This window comes from Myotis nattereri (genome assembly GCF_964212035.1).
Source record: "Myotis nattereri genome assembly, chromosome: 3".
In the NCBI taxonomy this organism is placed as follows: domain Eukaryota; kingdom Metazoa; phylum Chordata; class Mammalia; order Chiroptera; family Vespertilionidae; genus Myotis; species Myotis nattereri.
The window spans coordinates 210,347,560-210,361,733 of NC_138077.1; the positions used below are offsets into that span (position 1 = coordinate 210,347,560).

General features: G+C 45.6%; 1 protein-coding gene across 1 annotated transcript in view; it reads left to right on the plus strand.

Moving 5' to 3' along the window:
- Positions 1 to 14,174, plus strand: part of MTOR (mechanistic target of rapamycin kinase) — a 115,885-nt gene that overhangs the window by 55,858 nt on the left and 45,853 nt on the right. The window lies entirely within an intron of this gene.

A 14,174-nucleotide genomic window follows, 5' to 3' on the forward strand; every position in this document is an offset into this window, starting at 1 on the left:
TCACAGAAGCTATTTCCATCTGTTCCCCAAACCTTCTAGTTTGCCACTTCTACCAAAGAGGACTACCTGGATGTCTTAGAAACCATTTCTTTCAGGCCTCCTCCTGGAGCCGATTATTTAATTAGAGCACCTAGCACAACAGTCAATCTCAGATCTCTCTCAGGACTTTGTAGCAACCACTTGTTCTGTTAGCCAGGATGCAAGCTGCAGCACCAGTCCAGCCTCAAGTGCTTCGCAGTCCAGTTGGAGAAGCAGACAGCCGAACTTTAGGACAGTGTGACATGCTAGGATAGGGGACACAGAGGAGGATTGTTCAACCAAGATGAGCTTCGGGAAGGCCTCCCAAGGGAAGTGGGCAGGGGCACTGTGGGCAGAGGTACAGCCATGAGAATGCGGGTGGTGAGCATGCTGAAGAGTCCGGAGGCAGAGGGCTCGGGTAGTTCAGGCTGGAGAGGTGGAGGGGAGCCAGGCCTGAGGGACTGCATGAGTCCACGTGAGGAGTGTGATTGTTATTCTGGAGACAGAGGGCTGTGGAGAAATCCAAGAAGCTTTTACCTCTTGCTGCTTTGTTTTCCTGAGTCTTACCAGGAAAGTGGCTTTTGTCGCTGCCAAATAAGATTTTTAACTGGATGTGGGTGGCTTAGTACATTGAATTTCTTAAAATTGCAAAGCATTCATATTAAATGCCCTGAAGGAGTCAGCTGGCTTGAGGCTTAAAGAAGTGGTATATGAAGGGCTTTAAATGCTTGGGTAAGAATCAAACAAATCTGGGTTCTAATCCCTGATTTAATTTGATAGTTATATCTAATCCCAGATATAACTTGATAGTTCTATGACTCTGGGCAAATTAAAGTACATAATTTCTCTGAGTCTACCAGTGCGAAATGGAAATAAAAATAACTACTTCACCTCACAGGATTTTTGTGAGGATTAAGTTAAATAAAGCAAAGGATTAAAAATAGCTAAGGCATTTTTGAATAAGAAAAGTGAAACTAGAGGGATTATACTACTAGAAGTCAGATTTATCATAAAGCTACAGTAATTAAGGCAGTATAGTATTGGCACAAGGATAGGCACATAGATAAGTGGGACAGAATTAAACATCCCACACATATATGGACACCTGATTTATGACAACATAGCACCACAGAACAGTGAGGAAAGGACAGTCTTCAGTAAGCGCTGCTGGGTGAGTTAGCCTCATAGGGGATTGTGGGGGAGGCTCTGACCCTTACCTCACACCACACACAAAACTTCAAGTCCAGAGGAGATTTAAACTCTAAATGTGAAAGGTAAAACTGAAGCTTCTGGAAGATAACATAGGAGTTATCTTCAGCATTTTGGGATGAGCAAAGATTTCTTAAACAAGATATTAAAAACACTAACCACAAAGGAAAACATGCAGTAAAAGTAGTCATTTGTGTGCATTAGAAGACACCATGGAGAGACTGAAAAGGCAATAAGATATCTCTACCATACATCTGTGTATATTGTATCCAAAGTACATATACATAGAACTCGTTAATTTTTTTAAAGGTGGCCAGATGTGAACAGGCACTCACAAAAGAGGACATCCAAAAGGCCAATAAATGCCTGAAAAACTGGTCAAGCTCCTTAGTCATTATAGCAAGTCAAATTAAAACTATAAAATGCTACTACGTACCAATCAAAATGGCTGAAATGGAAAACACTGAAAATACCAAGTGCTGGCAAAGACATGGAGCAATTGGGATTGTCATACATTCAGTGGGAATGTAAATTGGTGAAACCACTTTGGAGAGCAACATGTCAGTGTCATCGAAAGCCGAACATACCCTGTAACCCAGCAGTTCCACTTCCAGGAATATTCCCAACGGAAATGTGAATGCGCCAAAGACACGTGCGAGAACGTTTGTAGGAACACCACACACAATAGCCAAATACTGACAACGACCTAACCTAAATGGCCATCAACAAAAAAAATAGGTAAATTGTGGCCTATTCGTACAGTGAAATACTGTTCAGCAATAGTGAAAACCACTGTGGCATGCAGCAACATGGCTGCGTCACACAAACATAATGTTGAGCGTTTAAACCAAGTCAAACCCTGGCAGAGCCCACCCATTGTGTCAGAAGTCAGATAGTTGTTACCGCTGGGCATGAGGAAGGAGCTGTGGTTGGGAGAAGGCTCGGGTGCTTCTGGGATGCTGCCACGTGTTGTGTTCTGTTTCTTGGTCTGGATGGTAGTTCCAAGGGTTTCTTCACTTTGTGTGATAACTTATCCAGCTGTACCCCATGCATACTTTCCTGTATATGTGTGTGTTGTGCTTCAACTAGGAAGTTTCTTTAAAAATAGTGTACATAAACACCAGTAGAATAATATCTGACACATGGTCAGTGTCCAGCAAATAATAAGTATTATTTTTTAGGTAGGTGATTATCATCTGATCAGAAAAGCCTCCCCTGCCCACCCGAATTTAACTACGTGTCTAAGCCAGCCGTGGGCAAACTACGGCCTGTGGGCCGGATCCGGCCCATTTGAAATGAATAAAACTAAAAAAAAAAAAAAAAGACCATACCCTTTTATGTAATGATGTTTACTTTGAATTTATATTAGTTCACACAAACACTCCATCCATGCTTTTGTTCCGGCCCTCCGGTCCAGTTTAAGAACCCATTGTGGCCCTCGAGTCAAACAGTTTGCCCACCCCTGGTCTAAGCACTCTGTTTTCTTTGTGGTATTTATCTCCACAGCACCTACTGCAGTTTGGTTTTTGTACATCTACTTCATCCACCTGTAAGCTCTGTGAAAGCAAAGACCATCACAGTAGCTCTACCATCTGGCACTTAGCACAAAGCTGAAGGCAAGAGATACTTAATTGGAACATGTCAGATGAAAGACTGAATTCCCAGCAGCAGGTTCTGTCCCTCTAAATCAGTGGTTCTCAATCTTGGCTGCACATTAGAATCACCTGGGAATCTTTTTAAAATCCTGATTTCTGGACCTCATCCTCCGGAAATTCTGTTTCTTTGTTATGGTGTGGGGCCACAACATTAGTAACAAAGAAACAGAATTTCCGGAGGATGAGGCCCAGAAATCAGGATTTTAAAAAGATTCCCAGGTGATTCTAATGTGCAGCCAAGATTGAGAACCACTGCTCTAAATGAACATCTGTTATGGAGACTTAGCATCTCTCTCCATGGCCAGTGTTTTATGGTAAGGTCTTCATTGTAGGGTACTGCATGCTCTCCTGCTTTAAGTCCATTTTTCTTCCATAGATCATAGTTTTTTTGTTTGTTTTTTTATAGGTCGTAGTTAAAGAATCAAAGTGAGAACTGGAAGAGTTGAGATCTTTTTTAATCAATAACTTGAGGTAGCATCCTTATAGTATAACTAGTGGCCTGGTGGACAAAATTCATGCATGGGGCAGGGATGTCCCTCAGCCTGGCCTGCACCCTCTCCAATCTAGGACCCCTCAGAGGATGTCCGACTACCGGTGGGATTGGGCCTAAACCGGCAGTCGGACATCCCTCTCGCGATCCGGGACCACCTAACTGCTCACCTGCTTGCCTGCCTGCCTAATCGCCCCTAACCACTCTGCCTGCCGGCCTGCTTGCCCCCAACAGCCCCCTGCTGGTCTTCTCGCCCCCAACTGCCCCTTGCCGACCTGATCACCCCCATCTGTCCCCCCACCCCGCCGGCCTGATCGCCCCCAACTGCCCTCCCCTCCTGGCGTGATCACCCCTAACCGCCTCTGCCTCGGCCCTGCCACCATGGCTTTGTCCGGAAGGTCTCCTGGTCTAATTAGTATATTACCCTTTTTATTAGCATTGATCCCTTTGTATCCCTGAAAACCATCAATTTGTGTCTCACCCCTCTTTCTTTACCTGTGAAAATCAGCGAGAGGACCACAGAGCAGTGGGTAGGGTTTTGTCCCTCTCCTGTCTATTCTGGAGGCCTGTGTAAATGGCATACCTACTCACTTCAGCCTGCATGGGCCTATCAGTAACCTTCATCACTGCCAAGGGGCCACATGCAGCTGCTAATGTTGAAGACAGAAAAAAGAAAATAACATGTCCCAATAAAAACAGCCATGTCTCTGGTAGCTATATTCCCCATATTGTATCCAGGAACCTAACAAATCTTATGGGCATCAAATGCCCATTACATTGTAATTGTAGACAGTCACTGTTAACCAGAGTTAGAACCCTGTTGGGGATGGGGATGGGGCAGGACAAGATGACAAGCTGGCGCCCAACTGCCCTGCAGAGCTTCCCTTCAGGCTGCACCTCTGCTGCCCTGACTTAGACAGCACTAACGGGAAAGTGGCCTGTAATTCCTTAAGAATGTTGGAGGATTTGAGCCAGTTGTGCCTGAGCAGCCAATTAATGGCAGCGGTGACTGGGCTTTACGGTCTTCAGGAGAGGCCTAGATGGATGAACAAAACCGCTCTGTGTCTTAATTCTGAACACATGTTCCCAAGGTGTCTATTGTGTTGCTTGGAAGTATGAGTCCTGCTTTTACAGTTGTTTCCTGGCTTCCAGAAAAGGTACACTGCCTCATTTTTTCCCTGCACCTCTGCTGGAAGAAAAAACACGGTCCAGAAGGGTAAGGATTTGCTCAAAGCTCCTCACTTCTCGGTAAAAACACATTCCAAACCTCTGGGCTCATGCTGACTTCAAAAGTGCCATTGTGCCTCTAGGAACCTGTACTCCTTGTAGCAAAGCTCCAAGCAGCGAAGAGTGGGCGAGTGCAGGAAGCCCAGAGTAGCCAGAGCACAAGCACAGGTTGTGTCTTTCTTTATAGCCCCATCGTTTCTGTAACGCCTTTTCACAGCCAGCCACACCCCAGAGGTCAGGTCTGTCGCCTGTCACCAATAGAGTGTAATTTAGCTGGCTATTCTGAAGACTTCCTGCAGGGTCACTGTACAATAGCTTGCATTTGTAGAGCGTCTTATAAACCCCAAGGAAGGCTCTCTTCCGTGCAGGAAGCTGGTCCTGCATGAGGAGCTCTACAGAGGGGATGGTCCTAGGGTTTCTCCTCAAGTTGACCAGGAGGGCAGAGGGTCCTCGATTGCAGCCCCAGCCCATTCTACAGGGAGGAGCTTGCTGTAGTTTAGCGGTAGCCCTCTGCGCTTCCACTGCATCTGGCTCATCCTCAGGAACCCCTCGAGCCTTAGGACCACTAATGGTGACTCAAGCTGCTGCTGCTGTTTACTTTATGTGTCACTACACGGTGGGGGTGGGGGCAAACTGCTGACAACTAAACAGTGTCACAGTGCTCTGAAACCTTGAATTGTGCGCTGCATCATGATTGCAGAGACGTTCAAGCGTGAAAAAAGTGTGTGTCAGAACTGATGAAATATAGGTGCTGGATTCTGCCCCACGGCGCCCTCTGACAGTTTGTTCTGGTGACAAAGCAATGATCAGTGGTGACATATTGGTCTCCTCAAATTCTTTTGGACATCTCATTGGCTCGGAATGTTGACAATCCAGTCCTCTTCTGTCAGCTTTTCCTTACCAAGGAGTAGGCACATTTTTCCCCCGATCCCAGAATGGGGATCAGTATTTTTACAATGCCACCTAACTCCTTAATGGAGTAAAAAGGCCAGCTCACATCTGCTTATACAGTTAAATGTGGAGAGTTCGAAGCTGCCAGGTCACTAGATGCCAGCTCATTTCATTTTTGTTTCCCAACTTCATCCACATAATACACTGAGTCAGAGCTCTTGGACTTTGAGAAGCCAAGAAATCAGGATTTTACCCAAAGTATCAACTGCTTGGAGTCAAGGTAGTTGAAAATAAGCTTTGGATTCAATCTGTCAGCCCTCTCCCTTTTGTTCCTTTTCTCCCTCCTTTTCCTGGCAGCTTCTTTCTAATCATCTCTCAGAGCTCTTCATTTCGCTCTGGATGTGAAGAAAAGGCCAGGAGGAGAGAAACCTCCAGGCATCACCAGAAAAGGAGCAGAGCTCATTGTTGTAGAATAAAAAGATAATGGCCAATTTGTCAAGAAGTGTTGACAAGAAAGATAAAGTTGGAAGTAATTAACTGGCTGACATGCTGGGAGTGATGTGCCTGCCAATAGCTCCCTAAATCAGCCAGAGCCTTGGAGATGTGACAGCCATTCATCATTTTTACAGCGCACCTCTGACAGGCCCCTGGGTTGCACAAATCGAGTGCTTTGACATTTCGGGGCTGTGCAGCCCTCCTGTGTCTACTGCTGGGTTGTACTAGGGCACCCGGGTCCCGGGTCCCCCAGGAGGTGCCTGGAAGTGATGTGTAAAACGGGACAGCTTGCCTGGCTTATCGCTGAGTGTGGTGCTCATTCTCAGGGGACGGGCACTGACGTCTAGGCCTGACCTTGAAGACTGTAGGACATCACTTAATGAGCATAGAGGTGCTGACCGTGAGCTCCCAAGCAGCTCTCCTGGGGGCCTGGTCTTCGACACTCCCAGCCAGCCCAGAGGGTACGCCCACAAGACTGGTTATATACACGACATCTCAGCAGGATGAAATTAGTATGCAACCATTAAAAGTGATTATGAAGGCTCTGGATAAAGTATAAAATGCCTGTGTTGTGTGAAAAAGCCTAATGCAAATTATAAGGATGCTCTGGTTACCACATGTATAAAATACGTATTTATTTAAACAGATTGTGCATTGGCAAAATAGTTTTTTGGAAAGGTGATTATGTTGTGGTGAAATTCCCTTCCCCAATTTTTTCTTTTTTTGCAAAATATGTTTTTATTGATTTTTAGAAAGAGAGGAAAGGAGAGAGATAGAAACGTTGATGAGAAACATCATCCATATGCTGCTCCTGCACGCCTCCAGGGATCGAGCCCACAACCTGGGCATGTGCCCTGACCAGGAATTGAACTAGCAACCTCTTGGTTCGTGGGTCAATGCTCAACCACTGAGCCACACCAGCCAGGCCCATTTTTTTCTTAATTAAAAATATATATGTACCTGCTCCCCACTGGTCTTGAAAAGATAGGGATTTTTGTCTCCCCTTTTCCTAATTTATCTTCTTTATTCTTAAGGGCCCCCACTTTCTCATACTGATTTAGCGTGTCCTCTAGGTATGTGACAGACATGCCTTTTTAAATTGCACCTGGACAAAGGCAGGAGTGTAAACAAAGTAAGAGCTCTTAACCTTTAGGCCACTAGGCACTCAGATGTCCAAAACCTATTTTGATTGTCCAAGGTGGACCACCTCTCTTGCACCAAATCTTTTTTATCTCGGTGCCTTACGTCCTCAAGAACTCCAAGGACATCAGATCTGCTAGCTTGGAAACTGTCCAGCAAGGCCAGCCTTCTCTTTCTCAATGTGTAGAAAAGGAGTAAAGTTACTTCTAAGTTTCTGAAGCAAGAAAGAATGTTTGACCTGCTATTTTCATCACCTGACTCTGGCCTAACTGAGGCCTGCCAATCTCCCTTCACTTCCCCTGCTGCCTGCACTTAAATTGCCCCTCACAAGCTTTCTCATGTCATGTTTCAGATGTTCTCACATCGGTCTTCACTGCTGTCCTTTTGCTTTTAAATGACCCTATTAAAAGAGAGAGGATCACATGGTTGAGTTCCCAGTCCATGCTGCTGTTCCCCAAGTCTGGGGTAACTGCCTGGTAAGGACACCAAGCAAGGCCCAGCCAATCCCAAGGCTTCCTGGCTCTGTACAGGCACCCACCTGTTTTGTTGGTTCATCCGTTGGGCACAGAGCTAAGTTTTGGTGCTGGGGAAAGAGATGGGATGGTCTGAAGCAGTCACTGCTCTATATGGGAAGTAAGGGCTGTTTGATGTAGTGCTGAGAGCTTGCCTCATCTTGGCTGGTCAGGAGCTCCTCACTCAGACCTGCCGAGGTCCCTGTCAGCTGGGTTGCATGTGTCACCAGCGTATCACCAAGGAGATTCAGAGCATTCCTACTTGACAGGGAACCAAATCAAACTCGGGCTTTGGTCTGCACTGGAACTAGACAGGAGAGAGAAGACCCAGAGCCATTTGGGAAGCAAGTGCATAACATTCTCATAAATTCCTCACGGGAGCACTGGGAAAGCCTAAATGGTCCCCCAGATGGGACTGCAGATGCTCCCATATCACTGACTCCGACAAGCCCGCGCTTTGTGTTGGGTAATCCTGCATCGTTTGTTCTTAATAGTGAGGTTACCAAGGCGCTAAGACTAAGAGATGAGGTCGGTAACCAAATGGGCCATACAAGAAGGGATTACCAGGCCAGATTACTTTGACTTTGACATCAGCCTCTGGAGCAATGACTTAGAAAACCCTTCAGGAAACAAGAGTTCTTCAGGTGGCAGGAATGGCATTCGGAGGCCACGCCAGACACCCTCTTACTGCTTTGCATGAAGTCATTGAACAGTTAATGACTGGCCCCTTCTGTCAGTCTCATCCGTAGGGCAGCCGGTCACCGCCTGCCCGTGCAAAGCACTGAGGAAAAACTCAAGAGGGAAAGCCACAGAGACGTAACAGCCCCGCTCCCAGCACTAGCTTCTCAGCCATCGCTCCTGACAGGGCACCTGCCATGGCAATGAGAAGCTCAAATCGGAGTCGCTTACTCAGCTTACACACTCTCCTACTTCTGGACACAGATTTTTGGAAAGGAGGGAGAAAAGATGCTTGGAAGAATCTGTTCTTATCTGTATTTGTTAATTCTACTCAACTCTAGAAAGTCTTTCCTCAGTTGTTAAGAATTTTCTCAAAGTCTTCAACTCATCTTCCTTTAATAAAAATTAACTCTTGAGGTAGGGAATGAATGAGAGTGCAAATGTCTGTATATCCTCTTGTTATTTTTATTTTTTGTTAGTAAAATATTTTTACAGAAAAAACATACATCTTAGGTTGAGGCTAGAGCCAGCACCCAAGGATATTTTTCCATTGATTTTTAGAAAGTGGAAGGGAGGAAAGGAGGGAGAAAGAGGGGGGAGGAAGGGAGGGAGAGAGAGAGAACAACATCGATTGGTTGCCTCCTGCATGTACCCAGACTGGGGCCAGGGATCGAACCTGTAACCCTTTGGTGCACGGGCTGTCTCTCTAACCATTGAGCACACCAGCCAGGGCTGTATATCCTCTTGATATCCTAATTCATTGTGTTCTCCTGTCTGTCCCTCTTCATTGTCTTTCTAACACCCAGGTTCATTTGTAGGCTCTGGGTTTTAATATATGGATAGGCAGTTTCCATTTGCTCTGTAGCATCACAGCTATATGAAATCTCAACTGGATGTTCTCACTGGAATATGGAGTAGAATGTATACCCCTTCGCCCATGTGAAGACAGCAATGGGAATTGGTATCCACCAGCTTAGAAAGTTCTTGTGAGACAGCCCTCTTTTCCTTCTGGTCTCAGTACACGTCGAGAGGAGATGGAACATCTGGTCGCCCTGTCACTTCTGCACACTGTTGTGGCACGTTGCTGCCCAGGCCTCTGTCTTGGTGAGCTTGTCTGTTGTCAGGTCTTTTCACACAGACCAACGTCAGTGGGGTCTGGTTTGTGTCATTAGCGTTCATTTGCTGTCAAGCGGGGCTTTGAACAGTTTGCCCTTTGTAAGGCTCCAGCATTAACAGGGGAGGGCTGAGGGGCACACAGGGAGTGTTTAGAGAACTGGCTGTAGAAAGCTCCCAGCTGCCCCATAAAACGAGAGCTCCTCATTAGGGGGGCTTTTGAGCAAAGGTGCTTTTTTTCCCGTGAGCCAAACGTCATAGGCAGTTTCCATTTGCACTGTAGATTCAGAGCAGTCTCTCCCACCAGTGTCATAAAACCACATCTGAGTTTAAAAGGGGAATATTTCAAAGGACAGGCTGTGTCACCCAAGTAGGGAGGAGACTGGGGACTTAGTAGCTAGGAACTACTGAGTTTCCATGGAGGCTAATTTATCCCACACATTGCAATCTGAGCTCTGTCTGCCAGCCTGGCAGCCTTGAACAAGCTGCCTCGGAAAAGCTCGCTGTGGCAGCATGGCTGACTATTGCACTGGGAGACTTTAAGGCGTATTAGTACCTCCTGAAAGGAAATAAAAAACTAGGGGATGGCAGCTTAGGGGCTGGAGGGGAGTGTTCGCCATAATATCAGTGAGGATGTTAAGATGAAGGTGCAGTAGGATTCCTTTCTCTTGAATGGCCAATTAGAGAGTTAGCTAATCAAAACATCCCGCCCAGTGCTTTTACTCATTCATTTTACAGTTATTTACTGGGTGCCTACTGATGCCCAGAGTGGAAAACTAAGACAGTGTTCCTCCCATTGCAGAGCTCACAGTACACTCTTCGTTATTATTTAAGAGCCTTTCAAATGGCTCAGTTTTTTAAGGGAAAGGATGACATCCAATAGCCTGTGACCTACTGGGCCACAGTTTCTTCATATTAAAAAGGGAATATAAACAATAGTGTCTACTTCATGGGGTTGCGATAGCACATGTAAGCATTTAGCTCAGTGAGCTCTCAATAAACTTAGGTATCTTTCTGTTGTCATTATAATACATTGTCTCCCGTGATAGAGCGCCAAAGTCCTGGAGGAAGGGGAAAAAGCTAAAGTCCCAAACAAGACGACAGACTCTTGAGCACCAAGAGTTTTGTTCTCTTACCTTTCCAGAACCTCCACGTCTGTATTTGCATTCAACAGCAGCCTGTAGATGCATGGGAGGCCCCACGGAAGAAAAGGATAGAGAAGCATAGCTTAGGGACAAAGTCCTATGGGAAAGTAAGTAAAAACAGGAAGGAGGAAAGATTAAACGGGTGATAACCGCTGGCTCACTTAAAAATCCCTTCTTTGAATAGTCAAAAGTGGGTGTGTACAGCCCTCTTCTTTCCTTCAGGTCTTCAAATGAGGGACCAAGAACTTAATATTTGAAAGGGACTCAGACTGGTCCCTCTTCATTTTTCATGGGTGTGTTTTAGTCCATTTAGTCAGGGTTGTAATTCCTCAGTGATTGCCTTGCTGAAGGCTGAGTCAGGAATCCCTCAAAGGAGCCCGGCCCCTCTCTTTCCCCAGGGCTGTCTGCACCCTCGCCTGCCTCCACACACGTTCGGGTGGGAAGGATTATGCAGATGACTTATTTGGCCTTTCTCTTCAAGAAGTGGGGCCATATGAGGAATTTTCTTTTTTAATTTGCAAAGTTGTGGTGGAGGTATATCCAAGCCATAGCAACAGTGAAGTAAAATTGGTATTTCTCTGAGGCCTCCAGTCACTACTCCCTAACTTTGATCAGTTTTTGTGAAACTATTTTTAATGTGTAATGAGTGTGAGAGTGGCACGGGAAGAGATTTTCACTTATTTTTGGTTTTGTGTTGCTTTATCCCTAGTGAGGCAAACTTTGGCAATACTTTTAATTTTTTCTTGAAAATAGAATATGTTCCAGAACACAAGATTAGAAGATAGTTGTTAGAACACCTAGATTTTAATGTTTCATCCTTAGAGTTAACACTGTTCATTCAGGCAAAGAATACTTTATTTTCCTCATCAAAATAGTTTATATTCCTACCAGGACCATCCCAACAGTCCACATTAGGACTATAAATAGTATATAAAATATGTAGTTATTTATGTTTACATATGATATATTATATATTTGATTATCTATATTATAAAAGGCCTGTGGCCGGAACAGCCAAACAGCTAGTCACCAGGAGGTGCATAGAGCATCTCTCGGGCCCTCCCCCCACATCCCAACTCCCACCCCTCCCTCCCCCCGGGTGCCATAGTGTCAGTGGAGTGTCGCGGGGTGGCGGACATGGCCCTGATGGCAGGCTAGGCCTCCGGGACCCTACACGTGCATGATTTAATCGTGCACTGGGACTCTAGTAGATAACTGGTTTTCTTTTTTTCCTGCCTTCTTATGCTTCCAAAATCTTTACTTGGTTCAAGGAACTAGATAACCACAAATCTATACCCAGTGATATTAATTATCCTTAAAGTTCACCCAGCCCATGTGAGTGAGCAACAACATTGAGAACCTGACTTTGGGGCCAGGAGGAATGGGAAAGTGCTTCACAATGGAAGTGCGGTAGGATTAGTCCCTTTGGATTTAGCTTTTCGTTCTCAGCTTAGAAAGCCTCTGTGAATTCTACAGCAAAAAACTTAGGGAGAATGTTCTGGCTCACTGCTTTGCTTGGGCCTGAGCACTCAGAGGTCTGCCCAGTAGATCCCACATGGGGCTGCCTATCTACTCCTGTAAGTAAAAGAGAGGGACCACGGTACTGTGACCTTCACCTCTGGTTACAGAGCCTGGTGCCTAGAGCTTGGACTATTTGACTAGTCCTCTACAGTCTGTTAGTGCTGGCTCCAGCCTCAACCTAAGATGTATGGGGTTTTTTTTCTGTAAAAGCATAAAACTGTTTCTAACAACTTCTATTCTTGGACAAAAACAGATGAAGGAAGAGGCATTTATAAGGGCCTGCTTAGCAGTTTCATATCCATTATTCCATTTAATTCCCTGAACCCTGTGAAGGAGGTAGTATTAGCCCCACTTTATTTTATTTTTAGAGAGAGAAACTTTTATGTGAGAGAAAGAGAAACATCAATCAAGCATCAATCCACTGCCTCCTGCACACCCCCAACCAGAGATTGAGCCCACAACCTGGGCATATGTCCTGACCAGGAATTGAACCGGCAACTTTTTGGTGTATGAGATGACACCCAACCAACTGAGCTACATTGGCCAGGGCTTAGCCTCATTTTATAGATGAGAAATTTGAAACTCAAAATTAGTGACTTAGTTATGGTCACCTTAGCTTATAAGTAGCAGAATTGGTCTTCCAGAAATGCAAAGCCAAGTCTTTTGACTCCCAAGTCCAAAGCTGCCTCACCGCCAACCTCACCGTAATAAAGAAGAGGCACAATATTGCTTTGGTCACAAGGGGACTGTCCCCAGTCACTGTAGGCGTTGGGGAAATCACTGCCCGTGTGGGCCTTAGTCTCCTCAGGAGTAAAACAGGACTGAACATACCTTTCCCTTCATTCTCTTAGGGATGTGTGAGGTCAAGGCAGTGAGAGGTTGGAAAGATTGTTTGAAATGTGCTTCGTAAGTATGAGACATTAGATTATTACTTTCACAAATGTTAACTGCTCCGGTTCATCATATTTCTGGGCGGTTCCCTCTTGGTTTTATTGGAAAAAATGTAATGGTACTCAATTTTTTAAAAATAATATTTATGTGCTCACTTTGGCAGCACATATACTAAAATTGGAACGATACAAAGATTAGCATGGCCCCTGCTCAAGGATGACCCGCAAATTCGTGAAGCATTCATAAAAAAAAAAAGAATAATAATATTTGTAACAGTAATCTCTTGCCATATTACCACATTGAACTGAAAACCTGGAATTTCCCAAAACCACTTAAAAATGAATTCTAGTCAAATAGTTCGCACTCAGGGCAGTAAACTGGCTTCTTGCTTGTTAAACCAGTCTAGACTTCCAAGTTGGTCTGTCGCATTTTGCTCCCTACCTGTGAGCAGATAGAATCATGTTGTCCTTTGACTTGCTCAAGCTTGTGCCTTCCCTCCTAACCTCCTTCCATAACTCAGGCTTGGGGTTAGTGTTGTGTCGTCTGCTGTTCCCCCTCTTACATAGCTCCCCACTGGAACAAGGTCTGAGTCCTGCGCTCTCCTGCTTCCAGGACCATTTGCAGCCTCTCTGATGAACTGATTCCAGCCACCAGGCTTCCTGCATTACTGCTAGTTGCCCCAACACAGTTACAGTCCTCCAGTCCCTATTGCCACATGCTGCCCGCAGGTGACATCACCAAAGAAGGGGGGTGTTAGGAAAAGGCATGTCTCTGCCAGAGACCAGGCAGGTAACGCTGAATCTGGTTCCTTCGCAGCCTGATGCAGAAGTAGGTGGTGGTCCTTGAAGAGGGACTGAGGGGGCATCTGAACTCGGAGGAGAGGAGATGTCAGGGGAGCAGGCAAGATGGCTGCACAGCCACAGTCCCCGGGATTTGCTGTCATTGACGTGGGTGACCCAGCCTCACTGTCATTCTGTGTTGCCCACAGAGCCCAGTGACTTTTGTTTATTTTGGTTATTCTTATTACTGAAGGCAATGGGGTAGAAGAAGTAAGAGTTCAAAGTTCAAAGGTACCTCATCTGGTTGTGCTATACAACAGGGACAGTTTTGGATCCAGAGTGGCTCGTTTTTAAAAGGCAGACATGTGCTGCCTGACCTACTGTGTCTAAAAGGAACCAGCCTGTGCCAG